At 39.7% G+C, this 14,534-nt stretch overlaps 1 protein-coding gene across 3 annotated transcripts in view; it reads left to right on the top strand.

Annotated features, from left to right (window-relative positions):
* ME3 (malic enzyme 3) overlaps positions 1-14,534 on the top strand; it is a 118,039-nt gene that overhangs the window by 22,719 nt on the left and 80,786 nt on the right. Inside the window, exon 1 of one of the 3 annotated variants that reach the window (XM_053970965.1) lies at positions 9,910-9,999. The exons of the other annotated variants lie outside the window; for them this stretch is intronic. The gene's annotated coding sequence lies outside the window, so the exon portion shown is untranslated. Of the gene's footprint in view, positions 1-9,909; positions 10,000-14,534 lie in introns of those variants that run through there. 3 annotated transcript variants of the gene reach the window in all.

Below are 14,534 nucleotides of genomic sequence, written 5' to 3'. Positions count from 1 at the left end.
TGTATTCTGCCAAGCAAATGGCTCTTCATGTCCTATCTTTCCTGGATTTCAGGTAGATTAATAATTTCAATCTTTGGATATGTCTATTTGGCTTTAATTAGACCAGATGGTTTATGCCAGTGTCCTGTTCCTAGAGTGGCCAGCAGCAGATGCTTAGGGAAAAATAGGAGAAGGGAAGCAAGCAGCAACAGTGTTTCCTGCCACCAGCAGTATCTGTCTCAGGGACCTACAAACTTAAATAATTCCATTTAATAGCCTTCAAAAAATTTTCCACTCCTGCTTGTTAAATGCTTTTAAACTCCATATTCAAAGAAGCAACATCTAAGGTAATGAGTTGATTAAGATGACTGAGAGTTGTATAAAGAAATATTTCATTTATTTTGAACCTGCAGTTTGGTAGAATTGTTTGATGTCCTCTTGCCCTTCTTTTAGAAAAGACTGGGAATAACCACAGATTTCTTTATCTGAAATATGATTTCCAGCAACTTTTCAAGAAAGGCATCTAGAGAATCTCAGAGCTTGAGGTACTGATGGAATGAAGGCATTACTAAAGAAGGCCTTGAGGTGGTGGGATGAAGGCTGTGAAGTAGGACAACATGTACCAGAATAATTCAATTTCTCAGTCTTGGGGACCTATTACTGGGGCTAACTAGACAGAGTGGATCTCTCTTCTTTACTTTCAAGTTTTCTGGTTAATATAGTACATTATTAATGCTCAGATGTTTATGACCTCCTCAATCTCAACACTCTTTTGGTTTTTTTTTTTTCAGTGTGTGCAGGAAAGAGAATAATACTAAGAGTCAGGAAATGTGAGTTCCATTTGAAGCAGATTCATTTGAGTCTCACCAAGGTGAAAAAATAACAAACAACAAATAATAATAAACACCACAAAAGATTATTACCAAAAATTAGCACATCTTTTAAAAGTAATTGATTCTCAGCCAGCTGCTAAAATTCTTATGGTGAATGAGTGAAAAATTCAAAAATAGGGTGGAGACTTGACTTTTACAAGCCCTAGTGTGTTGGAGTAGAGCTAGAAAATGAATTTGAAATGTGCATTTCTATAAAGTTATGTTTCTCATTTCATACAAAAATAAGAATTCTAAAGCAGTATCTAAAGTACAGCTCTGAAATGAAAATTACTACCCTAATCTGAAAATGTAACTTCAAGCGCAGCACATAAGCACATATTCTACAGCCTCAAAGCATATTTAATAAATCAATAGGATAGAATTTCAATACAAATTGCTCTGTGAAAGGGTAAACACCACTGTGGTGGTAAAGCTGTAGAGACAGGCCATAAGGGTCTTTTCAACAGTGTTTTTGTGCTGATTTTCTTTAAAACAAACCACTGTAAAATGCACTTTTTTTCTTATGGAAACAGTCCTTGCCCATTTTATGTAATCATTTGCTCTGAGCCTGGCTTTAATTTAAAATAAATACCTATGTTGTCACAGGCTGGGCTTGAAATTTCCACGTATTTTGAAGTCATCTGCAGCTTTGAGGGTTCATTATTAGTTTGTAAGAGAACAAATGCAAAACCAGCAGGTTCATCATTGCAGCCTTACTGGAAACCCCCTAGGAATGCCCTGTGAAGCTGTAGGAGCAGATCCCAAAACTCATTTATGCTCTCAATCCCATCTGCTTTATCTTACTGGGCACTCCTCTCATTCACAGAGAGGTTTCTCTGAGGATCTCACGCTGGGCTTCAGTTCTTCAGAGAATGTGAAAGAAAGTCTGAAACCTAGAACCAAGGAAAAATTTTGCTGATTGGAGAAATACAGAGATGGAAAGCCCTGTCACTTTTTTCAAAATTGTGGGGAGGTTTCTGCCAGTACAGTGCTAGAGATGACACATGAGGATAACCAGAGGGGAGTCAAGGCAGCTGTGGACTCAGCCTTCTGTACTGTCCTCAGAATGACTGTGTGCCCTTAGAGAGGCCTGTGAGGACTGGCATGGCCAGGAGTGCTCATCTCTCTGGAGAGGTGCAGCTCTGCTAAAGCATTCCTCTCCACTTTGCCTCTGAAATTCTTTCCTGACCACATCATTTGTAGCTTTGTCAAATTTTGTACCCCAGGTACTTTAAGCAGCTCTCCTGGCGTCTACTTCCAAGTTGCTACTGCAGGAAGCCCTGTGGGTCTGTGCAGTTTCATCTCTCTTGGCTATTTGTTCAGCAGCATGGCTGGGTTTTCTGTTGGGGGTGTTTTGCTTTTTTTTATTTCACACTGTTATTGGAGCCTGTGTTATGGTTGTCATAATTCACCTCACTTGCATCCAGGGAATTTAACCTGGAATTCTTTCAGCAGGTCTCTGTTGATTTATGGTAGAGTGCAGGGAACTGAGCTGTTTTGTCCTGAAGCTGATTAGAAGCTGAGGATCAGCTGAAAATTATTAATCAGCTTTTCCAGTAGGGATGATAGTGCTGGACAAGGAATCAACCCAATGTCATGTGAATAAGAACAAATAGAAATACAGAGTATTTTGGGTTGGAAGGGACCTTTCAAGTTCATCTAGTCCAACCCCCCCTGCCATGGTGAGGGTTGCTCAGAGCCCTCTACAGTCTGGCCTTGAATGTTTCCAGGGATGGGGCATCTACCACCTCTCTGGTCAACCTGTTCCAGTTCCACCTTCATTGCAAAAAAAATTCTTTCTTATAAGTAGCCTGAATTTACCCTCTTTTAGTAGAAAACCATTATCCCTTTTGCTGTCCCTACTGGCCCTACTAAAAGGTCTGTCCCCAAGGTTCTAAGATGGGAGCTTACTTTGGGTTTCATTTATTTGCTGTTGAAAGTCTTTTCCCTTACAAAAGTGTCTTTCAAAATTTTTTGCAGAAGGCTTTTGTTAGAAGTTTTCCATTTTCTAATAAAAATGAAATATTAAAACTCTCTTGTTTTTAGTTTAGTCTTTTAAAGGAAGTTTTACTTTTTGTCACTAAGTACAATAAAAGCCTTCCTACTGTTTTTTGTTCTTCCTCCTGTTACCGTATTGCAGGGGGTTTTATTTTAATAGCTCAAACTTAAGAAGCTAGAATAAGAAAAAAGGAGTTTAAAATGTGGAAGGAGAAAAGAACTGAATTATTTTCTTTCAGAAAGACAATAACACAAGAGGGGGAAATAAGATTTGAGTAATAAAATCCAACCTCTTCCAAGGGTCCTACAGGCACTCAGTGAACACAATCAGATAAGTTTTTCAGTAATTCATCTGAGGAAAAATGAGGCAAAAGGGGAATATGCAAACAAAAACATTCTTAAAATGAAAATATTCCTGTAATTATATTGTTTAGATCTGTACAGCATGTGTGGCCTAGGGTCTCACTGTGCTAATTAGGTTAATTCAAATAGTGAGAAACACTGTTCTGTTGTTCTCTACCACATGAGAGAAGCGGGGAATGGGAGAGGAGCAATTAAAGATCAAAAGGCATTTGGCTTTGGTTCCTTCAGGCAGATGAACAAGGGTGCAGATGCTCTGTCAGTGAAGAACTTCAGGAGGATGAGACAGTCTGGCATGCCTGGTTCAGGTCACCTTGTACAGCATGCCAGGTCTGAGCAACAAGAAATACTTTGCTTGTCTCTGTTGCTGGTCATTTTGTTTAAAACAAACAAACAAAACCCCACACTAAAAAACTTGGTTTACTATGGATATCCAGAACATGTTCATTTTTCTACTGATTCCTTCTCTTTTATTCTGAAAAGTTTCTAAATTCTAAATTATTAGGTCAGTGCTGTGCTCCAGTCACACTATTCTCTTTGCTCTGTCAAACTCACTTGGTCTTTGCAAGAAGGCATGATCCTGAACAAGCTGACCTGCTCTGAGCAGGGCTAGGACTAGATCATCTCTGGAGGTCCCTTTCTGCCTAAATTCATCTGTGGCTGTGTGACATTCATGGTCCTGAGGGAGTTTGTACTTATTTTGTCCTTGGAGTTTTGCCTCCACTGCTGACCTGGACAGCAAGAAGAGTAGTTCTGTCCTTGTGGTTGAAGCCAAGAGCTTAAGGAGTTGAAGACTTTAATTTCTAGCTATTAATTTCTAGATATTAAAAACAAATGTGTTTGTTTCTTTTTATTTAGCTTGACATTAATTGATACTTTATTGCTGCCTAAGGGACACAAAATGTAGAATTTTAATATTCTGTAAACATTATTTTTTAAGTGAGACCAAAATTAAACTACAACTTTTGGCAGAAGGTGTATTTTTTTTTTAATCTGTGCCAAGAGAATTGTTGTTTATTTCCTCTTTCCCTATTCCTCAACATAGAGCTTTCAAAGTTAAAAAAAATCATGCACATCCATACAGCATCTCTGAAGCAGAGAAGAGCAAGGACGTAGCTCTTGCCAGGTAGGTCTTCACAGATTACTTAAATGCACTAAATGCACTCTTGGATGGCCAGAAGTATTTGGACAACTTGTTTTCATGCACAAAAGTCTCTGGCTCATTTAAAACTTGAAGCCAGGGCTTGACTTGTTTTCCACTAGAAATATCTGTGCTGTTGCTCAAGATGAGAGTCCACGTGCTCGGTACAGTGCTACAGGGATGTGGAAAATAATTCTGAGAATAGCATCTGCTGTGTATATGAGAAAGCCAGGCAGACAAATAGCTGCTGCCATCTCATCTCTCACAGGCAGTGACATAAAATCCTTACAAATAGCAGTTCCACACAAGAATTAATCCATACTTTGTAACAATTTTTCATACTCTTTGCCTTGTTTGCTATTAATTTTAAAAAAATTTATACATAGGCCACTCCTTCTTTAAAGGCCATCAGATAAACCTGTCAAAGGTTTATTTTGGAAATATGAGAGACCAGAACAACTGTACTTCCAATACTTTTTGATACAATCTGTGTGTGAGTGTGAGTGTGAGCATGGAACTGTGTGTGTAACTGTGTGAATGAGTGTGTGTGAGTGTCACCTTCCATCTGGAAGGACTTAATTCACGGTAAGGTGCAAGTCTGGACATGAATTTGTAGCACTTGAGATCAGTAAACAAAAAAAAAAAAATCTGAATAGTTTAAATATCACATTTGGTAGCAGGAATTGTTAGGAATTTTGTGCAATATGGGCTGAAATTTCATTTTCAATAAGAAGAGAATAACATTAGATCCTTAGTATTGTCCCTTGTACCAGACCCACGACTCTAACTGCATACACAGAGATCACAGGTACAGAAAATATTCCTGTGTGTGGAAAATCGGTTACCACCATAGCTGTTGCCTCACATCTTGTCTAAGACTTGCCCAGAGGTGAAATGGGCAGACAGTGTCAGTGTTTGTTTTCTGCAGCAGCTAATCAAGGTGCACCACAAAAAAAAAAAAAAAAAAAAAAAAAAAAAAAAAAAAAAAAAAAAAAAAAGCCTTGATTTGACACTAAGTAAGGTGCCAGATCTGGCTGAAAATTTCACATTTTAAGTGCAGCTCATGTCAGTGACTACAGCATCCTTTAGATTCACTGTCCCTGCAGAATAAAAAGGCCAAACATCCACCACAGCTATGCTCAGCTCTGTAAGATTAAGTGTGTGTGTATGAAGAAAATTGATAAAAGCACATTAAAAAGGGATTTTAAGAGAATTAAACACTTAGAGGAGACATGGGGCTGCTGAACGATACCCAACCAGAATTGTTAATACATATCACCCTCTAACAAGGGTGAAAAAAAAGGAAATGGTCAAAGAGAGCAGGTACAGGCTAAACAGCAAAGTAAATTAGGTTATGAAAGATGGAAAGACAGTTTTTAAAATGCTAAAAACATATTCAAGGAATGAGAAGGAAAAGGATCCTAATCTCCATAAGGAGATACAAAAATATAAAGCAAAAAGAAGGAGCAATTAGCTAAAAAATGCAAAAAAACCAGTATTAATTCTTCAAACCCTCAAAAGCAAAAAGCTGACCAGAGAGTGTAGGATCCCTTTATGATCGTAGTTTAAAACTGAGCAGCTGGACATGATGGACACCCCATTGCAGAGGCCAAATTCACTATCTACATTGTTATTCACTATGGAAGAAACAGGTGAGACAGACAGAGCATTTTGGGGTAAATTCATGAGAGAATATATCCAATATTGAGGCCACTGTGGAGGAAGTTATGGTGCAGTAGATAATAAAACATAGTGTTGTTCACCTGAGAGCCTAAGGAAACTCGCACATGAAGTCGCTGTGTTGCTTGTAGTAAAATGTATCATTGCTTAAAACTTTCTCAGTATCTGAAGGTCTCAAGGTGGATGACTGATGTCCAGCTTCAAAGCATTCTGAGGGAATGTGGGGAGCTACATGCCTAATAAGGGATGGAATGAATAGACGCTTGGACAACTGAGTCTGCTGAGGAAGAATCCATAGGCTTCTTTAAGGACTACTATAAACACCTTGTTTTGTACCTCTGCAGGGATCAACAAATACATAGATAACATGGTTTGATTGATATTGTCTGTATGGAATTCTATAAGTTTTTGATGCAGCCCTTGCCAAAGACTTTCTAGAACGTGAAGCAATTGTGATAGAAGAGGGAAGATCCTGGCATGGTTATATCTGTAATTAAAAGACAAGAAAAAAAGGCTTGGGGTGAATGGAGTTACCAGTGAAGTCCCAGAAAAATCTGTGCTGAGATCTGTTCTGCTCATCTCATTCATAAATGCCCTGCAAAAAGGTATGTCCTGCCAAAGGTCACCAGAATGGCAGCAGGCCTTCATATAAGGAACAACTTCAGACCATATTTGGATTATTTGGGTTCTAAAATTGTGAGTAGCATGGAAAGGATGGACAAAGATGACTAGTTTTCCAAGCATATGTGAAAAGTAGGATATAATTTTCAGGAGTTATTTCTTGAAAGAAAATCCCCAGGAGTTAAAACAGTGAGCTGGAAATGTCACAAGTTCCATCTGCATTTCTTAGTCCTTTCCTTAACTTTTCAGGTCTAAAATTGAGACATGAATTTAATTTGATTGGTTTTAGTCTTTCCAGTTTCATTTTGTTTCTGAAGTCTTGGCCATCTCCAGAGATTGATATAGTTATGTCTTCTCCTGGTATCTAAAAGTCAGACATGAAGTGCTTCAGCATGAGACCCCCAAATTAGTCACAATACTCAAATTCCTGTGTATTGCGTGGGGGATTTTTTGTAAGACACAAGTTTTACCTAAGGAAATGGGTCTAGAGAGACTTGACTTTACTTGCTTCTGCTAGAAAACTGGCCAGTAATAACATAGTTCCTGTTAAGAAGACTGTGGCCACATTAGTCACTGCCAAAGTGGCCTGCTGCTTTGTTTCCAGAGCAGAGTGGCTCTGGGTTCATTTAGATTGGAATGTGAGGACAGTAAATTCCTGCCCTTTCATATAGGTGTATGTTGCAGACCCCAGATTGTTCACAGTCTTCTGAAGGATGTTGCCAGAATAAAAAGGAAAGAGGAAAGTAATTTTTGAGTTTGTCTGTATTGGGGGGGAAAGGCATTCACTGAGTAAATAAAAGATTAGAAGATTAGAAGCAGGCAAAAATATTCCAGTGGGTGCTTTTTCAGCTTTACTTGGGTACTTCTGCTGCATTGTACATACTTGTTTTTCATGAATACATGAGAGAGATCAGCCAGGCCAAACTTGGGTCCAATATAAACAGATGCAAAACTTCTATTGCCTGTGGTCTCGAGTCCTTATTTTCACTTCGCCTGATTTTACCCCAGTGTTATGTTATTAACATTAGTAGAGTTGCTCCAGGTATTGCTGATAAGAGCTATCAGAATCAGATTTTTAATGAGAACTGGGCTCACTATTTCAAGGGAAAACTGTGTCCTTAAACTGCTGCCAGGAGGAGAGCAGCACTCATTTCCAAACCAGACCAACTGCTGCTGACATTTATTTGCTATGAGAGTTGTTGCAGAAGTATTGGGGTTTATGCTGATCAATAAAGGGACTCCTGTAAGCCAAAGTTTTAAAGCTGTTAACTTTTCCTCTGTGGATCACTTAAAAGACTTCATTAAAGAGGAGTGGACATTAAATCACTGCCATGAATATAAAATCCTGTTGTGTTTACGTGCAATACAATTAAAGGTTTCAGGCATTCCAATAAGGATCAGCCCACGCTGATCCAAATCACTGAACAGGAAATGCTGCTAGGCAAGATTGTGAGCTTAACTATGTAATTTTAATTTATGTACGAAAGTGTTGATCTAGATAATGCAATAATTGCAAATGCTTGTATTTGAAGACCATGAAAATTGCTAAAAAATGAAATTTTGTAATCATCAGACTGTGAAGGTTGATCACATTGGGCAGAGAAATGTTTGTCTCATCCCAGGGCAATGCATCTGTAATTAACATACAAGTAAAGACTCTTGGGTAGACTTAGGTCTCTGAAGCACATACCAGCTTTTAGAGCTGCACGTGAGGTCGCAGATATGCATTTTTTTTGCAAGATGCCCAGTTAATAAATTCAAAAACCAACCCAAAGTCATGAATGCCCAAACTATCTGTTCTATACTGTGTCCTTCAAATGACTTATTTATTCCCAGGAGTAGTTTAACCATATTAATTTCTGAATGATGGAATGAGACAGTGTTTTCAGGGTCAGCGACTGATTTACACTCCTGCTCTTTGCCTTCAGGCAGTGGATTCTCATCCACTGAAGAGACCTGAAGACCTCTCTGTTGTTCCACCAGTCCCTAAATCAGCTGCTTCCAGAAGGATGTAGAGTATCTCCAGCTTTAGAGAACCCATTAGCTTATTTCTGAGAGAATTTCTCAATTCACTTTGCTGGTCCCAAAGGTTCCCCAAAACTGTCAGATCACTGGGAAGTTGTTTAGTACCAGCCATAACTCAAAGAGTTATGTTTGAACTTTATCTTCATAAACATGATCGTAGGCTACAATTGTACTACTTTGAACATCTACAAAAGAAAATGATAAGAAAATGCCCTTCTAGGGGGTATTTAGCCAATACCCTTCTTTTTCAGTAGGAGTGTCTTGCCTCACTGCAGCTGCCTCCTCTTCCAGTCACCTGAGACTGCTCTGCCAAAGAGCTGACTTACCTTATGGCCACTCAGGGTGAGACTTCACTTTCTGTAAATGGGATGGTGTTTCCTCCTTTCTCTGTCCTTTTGGGCTTCTTGTTTTGGGCTTTTCAGTAGTAATTCTGCTTTAGGACTTGATTAAATGTATGTTGAAAATTTCTTTCTTTTCCTCATTTTCCATCTGGGAGAACACTGATCCCTCATGCTGCTTCTAGACTGGACTTCTCTCTGCTTTCCTGACCTTGTGTGACTAACACTATCCTGGGACCTCAGATGCCAGGACTTTATCTTTCCTGACTTCAAACTGATTTTCCCTGTTTGCAGCATTCAGAAATCCCAGGGTGTTTAAACATACGTGTATTTCATTGGATTTGCCACGTGGAGCTTGCTGCAGGCATTTCATGCTTCACACACAATAAACTAATATATATGCCAGATTTGGCACAGAGTCCTGCCCTAAATTACTCCCCCCACCTGCCCACTCTTGCTTTGTGTTATTTGGAGGATTTTGCTATTACAGAATCCTGTGCTTCCAGGTGCTTTGTTGCACCTGAGCATGCTCTCCTTAAGGCATAAGAATATTATGTTCTGCCAGTTCCAAGGTTTATTTCATTTTCAAACTGGAAATACAGATGCTCAACATGTACTGCGAATGTTAAATTTACATTAGAGTTGCATTCAAAATCTCCGGAAAGGCAGTTCCTGCAGGGACCTTAAAATGTAGAATTCTGCTGCCTGTACTGTATCTTGTCTGTGATTTGTTGTCACTTTGCTTTTCATCCACTTCAGCCATGTACATTTGATATAAAATTATAGGAGGGTTCCAATGTATGAAACATTGAAAATTTAACTGCTTTAACACAGCTTAAAGATCTAAAGGTGATGTATCTCTAATGTCTTCTTTTTCTGGTTTTCATTTACAGGCTATGTATCTATATATTGGTAAAATATTGCCATTGAGAGAAAAAAATTACAGTTAGACAACCATTTTTTCTAACTCACGGAGAGTTTCACAGTAAGTGTGTTTCTTACCTGCATCCACTTCAGCAGCTGTGCATGTGCCTGTATACAATTCTGGGAAGAAAACTACTTACAGTAGTTAGAACCCGAATGAGACATAAACTGTGGTCTCATGTCAGCATGATTTCAGTTCTGCTGAAGTTAATGGGAAATTAGTGTGTGCTTCTAGACAAGTGTTTCCTGCATTTGGGGCCATCCTGCATATGAATACTGCATCTTCTGTGAGTCTAATATAGGCAGGGCAACTCAACACGGAGCTGTGAAAGAAGAGGAAGAGCTCCAAAAAAGGAATTACTGCAGCATGTTATAAAATGAGTGTTTGTTGTCTTGTCTCCTTTCCATCAACTTTTCCCTAAGACTGTTTACTTAAAAGCTGCTCATCTATTGCCAGGTATGCAGCTATCCTTTTTTAGGTTATATCTGCTCAATAAAACTCTAAGCCCACAGAGCATGAGAGAGCCTTTGCACTGTTTTGATGCTCCACCAGTCTCTGCAGGTATTTAAAATAAGCTTTTTTCTAAGGTGCTCACCCTCTCTGAAGTAAAAAGCAAACATTTAAATGCAGCTTTGCTGTTGGGCCATTTTTCTTTCATTTGTATAAACTGAAGCTCCTGGAAGTTCACAATGTTGATGCCTCCAGATAATTTGCCAAAATCATATGCACAGAGAGGTAAATGAGAGGGTCTACAGCACAGGGAGTGGGCAAGAGACAGAAGAGGCATAAGGCAGATGGAAAGGAGGAACTGATAGAAATTTAGCCTCATTTTGTGTGTGTTGCATATTGCCAATGCTTCTGCTGAATCATCAGGTCTTGTGCTTTTAAGAACTTACCCCCTGTTATGGGGGGTATACAGCAGATATGGTGAAAATACAGGGGAAAGAAGGATTTTATACTTCTATAACCTGCTGCAGAAAAGTACTTTCTTGTTCATCCTGATAAGCTATGGGGATCATAATACCTTCATTGCTGTATCTGTGAATGTTCTTTGTGGCCTCTGCTCTGAATCCAAACAAACCAACTTAAGCAGCCCTATAAGTGATCTTGATTCAGTCTCACTGCCAGAAAGGGAGACCTCTCACCTTAGCAATTTCAAATGGAACAACTTTCATGTGTCTGGCCCATGTTCTTTGTATCAGGTCTTAATTTTTTCTAAAAGGTGGGAAAATAGTAGTAGTTTGGGAGTGTGTGAGGGATGATACAAAACAACTGTTTTTTAACTGTTTGGATCAGATTCAGCCTGGCAGATGAAATCCAGCCCCAAGCAGGACTGAATTTGGCATTATCAGATGCTGTTCCATGGCTGATGGGGTGGATTTGTCCTGCCTGGAATTTGAAAAACAGGCTGTTTCTTGTGCTTTCTTCACTCTGATGCTTATTAAGAATTTGACCTTTTGGGAGGTCAGTGTCTTAATGCACCTAAGAGTCTTGTAGGTGAGTGGGTATTGGAGCTAAATCTTCAAATACAAGTCAGCCCTGCAGCTATCTTAGGGAGAAGCATCTTCTCATCTGCTTGTGGTAGACAGGCTGCCACTTTGCCATGGCTTTCTGAGTTGCATTGTCACTCCTTTCTGTGTGAGGCTTTTTGCTGGGACCCAAATGCTCGTGTCAGATTTAAGTTCTCAGTTCTGTGTTTAGCTCATGTTGAAATCTTTGCACTACTCTGCCTCGCTTCATTCAAGTGTTCATCTGACAGTTATTTGATTTTTCTCATTGCTCTCTACTAGGTGAAATGGGGCCATCTGTTTACAGCTATGAGTTTTTCTACTAATTTTCTTAGACATCAGCTCACGACCTGATGTCAATGTGCAGGATTTAAGAAAGCCTATTGGGCTGGCATAGCAGGCTGTCTGTCTGTGCACATGCCTAAAGTGATCTCCTGCTGGGGGTTGGGAAGGGATTTCCTCTATCAGGAGCAGCACACAAAGAGCCAGAAGCATTTATGAAGGAGGGAAAAGCTCACATTCCTTCAGGGCATCAGCTACCTGCAGCTTAGACAGGGACATGCCAAAGGGGACCTGCCAGCCTTTTGCTCAGGAGACCAGCTTGGATCTGGCATCTGGGTACTCATCTCTTTGACTCTCAGTATACCACAGCAATTATTCCACATTCTCCAGAAGGAAACCCTGACATCCAGTTCCTACCTGCTGTATTAAAGCCACTTAATTTTATTTCTTTCTGCGTGATTCGAGGGCACTGTGGTCTGTAGCTCCCCACAGTGGGAGATCTCTGGAAATGCTTTAGGCTCCAGTGAGTTTGCAAGGATGGAGGAAGGGTGACTGAGTTTGCTTTTTTAACTGTCTCTGCACTTGGCCTGTTTCACCCTTTGCAGGAGGTAAAATATGTCCCAAGTAATGAGATTTTTTTTTTTCCAGTTTGTCTGCAACGTTCAAAGGAGTAGAGATGCTCGGTAGCTTTTGTCTCCCCTTTGGGAAAGAAAAATGCAGTCCTCAAATTCCTGTTGCACTGCTGGAGAGCGAACTCCAGGGTATTTTGCTGAGGGCAGGAAGGGGAACATCTCTCATTAGACTAAATACGAGCATACAGGCATCTGCAAGCCAAATAGTCACAAATTAGGAGCTATGGGATTTAAAAGCAGATTCTGGTTTATTGGGGTCAGATTTGACTCAAATGAGGTGGTTGACAGTTGTCCCATGTTTCAGTCTGCTTCTCTGAAGAGCAGTGTGTGCTCTTCACCTATGGAGAGATGCCACAGCTCTGCTAGTCCCTCCTGGGAAGAATTGTTTGGGATGTCAGTGTCCAAACTGACTCCTTAAGTAGGCATGGGACTGGTTGATGACCACAAAAGAGAATAAGGGCAAGAAGATGGGATGGAGAGTTGTGCCTTTGTGAAGTCCCATCTGCAGCTGCTGGAAGTGGATCTTAGATTGAGACTGTTCTTGAGTGCACTCTGTCTGTGTGGAGGGGGAATGCCCCTCGTGGAACAGCTTTTAGCAGCAGCAGACCTTGTGTAAGAGAAGATATTGATCCTCTGAGATTAAAACTCAGAAAGATCCCCATGGCTGGTTCCATAATGTGCAGATTGTGGGAAAGACAGTGGTGAGCAGTGAACTGTGGATGGACTCCTTGGCCCTGCCTCATGGACATGGGTCCCAACAAGGAGCCTGAGCCACATCCACCACTCTTGACCAAGTGTGTGAACTGAATATTAAGTTATTTCAATAAGCAACCACTTAAGTCAGCCTTTTCCCAGCTGAAGCAACAGAAAATAAGACTTTTCATAGTACACACACAGGGCCACCTTATAGGTGGCTGTCACACAACACAGGGCAATCCCATGTTGAGTTTCCAGCTTTACAATTGTTCTTGAGCCCGAGACAGTCCTAAAGAACAGAACAGGATATTCTTTCAGATCTTCACCTCATTATATTAATGTGACTCTTTTTTTTTTTTAATGTCTATATCTGTGGATAATGCTTTAAAATGGGCTTGAATATTTCTTTAAAAGTATGATTTACATTCTATATTTGATGTTAACAACCTTTGTTTACATGCGTGTGTTTGCTGCCACTTGCTATTAGTTGCATTTAACTCAGCTGAAATAGCAAGCATGTACACAGGTTAATTTTCTGTTCATAATCAGTTTTGATTCCAATTCACTTCATTGTCCCAGAATTGAGATTCCAGCTCTCCATCCTTTACTGCACCTTGCATACAGAAGTGATATCTTCTAGTCAGGACAGGTCTCTCTGGAGGAAAGGAGATCTGTCAGGAAAATTTGAGAACCAGTGCACTAGTTTAGCATTGAAAACTTTTGCACTGCAAACACAACAGAAAGATAGGAGTAGTCTGAAAACATTCAGACTTTTTGGACCATTCCCACTGGGCTGTTTGTTCAGGTCTGTTGCAAACATTGTGTGCAAAAGTCAGTATTTCATTTTCTTTTTTTCTCATACCTATATATGTACTTTTTATAATGTCTTTAGGAAGGACAAGGAAGGAGGTCAATCCTTCATAAGGATACTGGCAATAACCCTCTAGTAGCTCCTTTCAGGACAGTCCTGGCCTGAAGTAATCAAAACTGTTTCTTAAATATATTTCGTAGTGTTTAATTGAGCTCTGATGTGTGCCCTTTGTTTTTTCCACAAAAGCCATAAACTGAAGGAAACATAAACGCAACACATCTTTATTTTTGGTTCTATAAAATATATTAAATCTAGCAATAAAAATTGCTGATTTATATTGTATGATAACTTTTGAAAAACATATAGTGAAGGACTAAACTTCAAAGGGTTTGATTTTCTAGAGGAATGCCACCCAACTTGTTTCACTATAAATCATATTTGAGTAGCACCAACAGGAGCAGCTCATGGACTTCAGTGGGGACTGTGCTTCACACACTAAGGGTTTCTTATTACACTGAGTGATTTCAATAAGCAATTTTAGTTATAACCCTAAGTAAAAGCATGTGAAGTTTTGTTTTATAAATACATCATCATTGCATCTGTGCATTTAAGCAGCATCCCTGTGCACTGCAGCTGGGAATTGAATTATTTCCAGGCAGGTTGTGA

This window comes from Vidua macroura, chromosome 2 (assembly GCF_024509145.1).
Source record: "Vidua macroura isolate BioBank_ID:100142 chromosome 2, ASM2450914v1, whole genome shotgun sequence".
Lineage (NCBI taxonomy): Eukaryota > Metazoa > Chordata > Aves > Passeriformes > Viduidae > Vidua > Vidua macroura.
The sequence above is the reverse complement of the archived record's forward strand: the minus strand, read 5'-3'. Positions and strand labels throughout refer to the sequence as shown.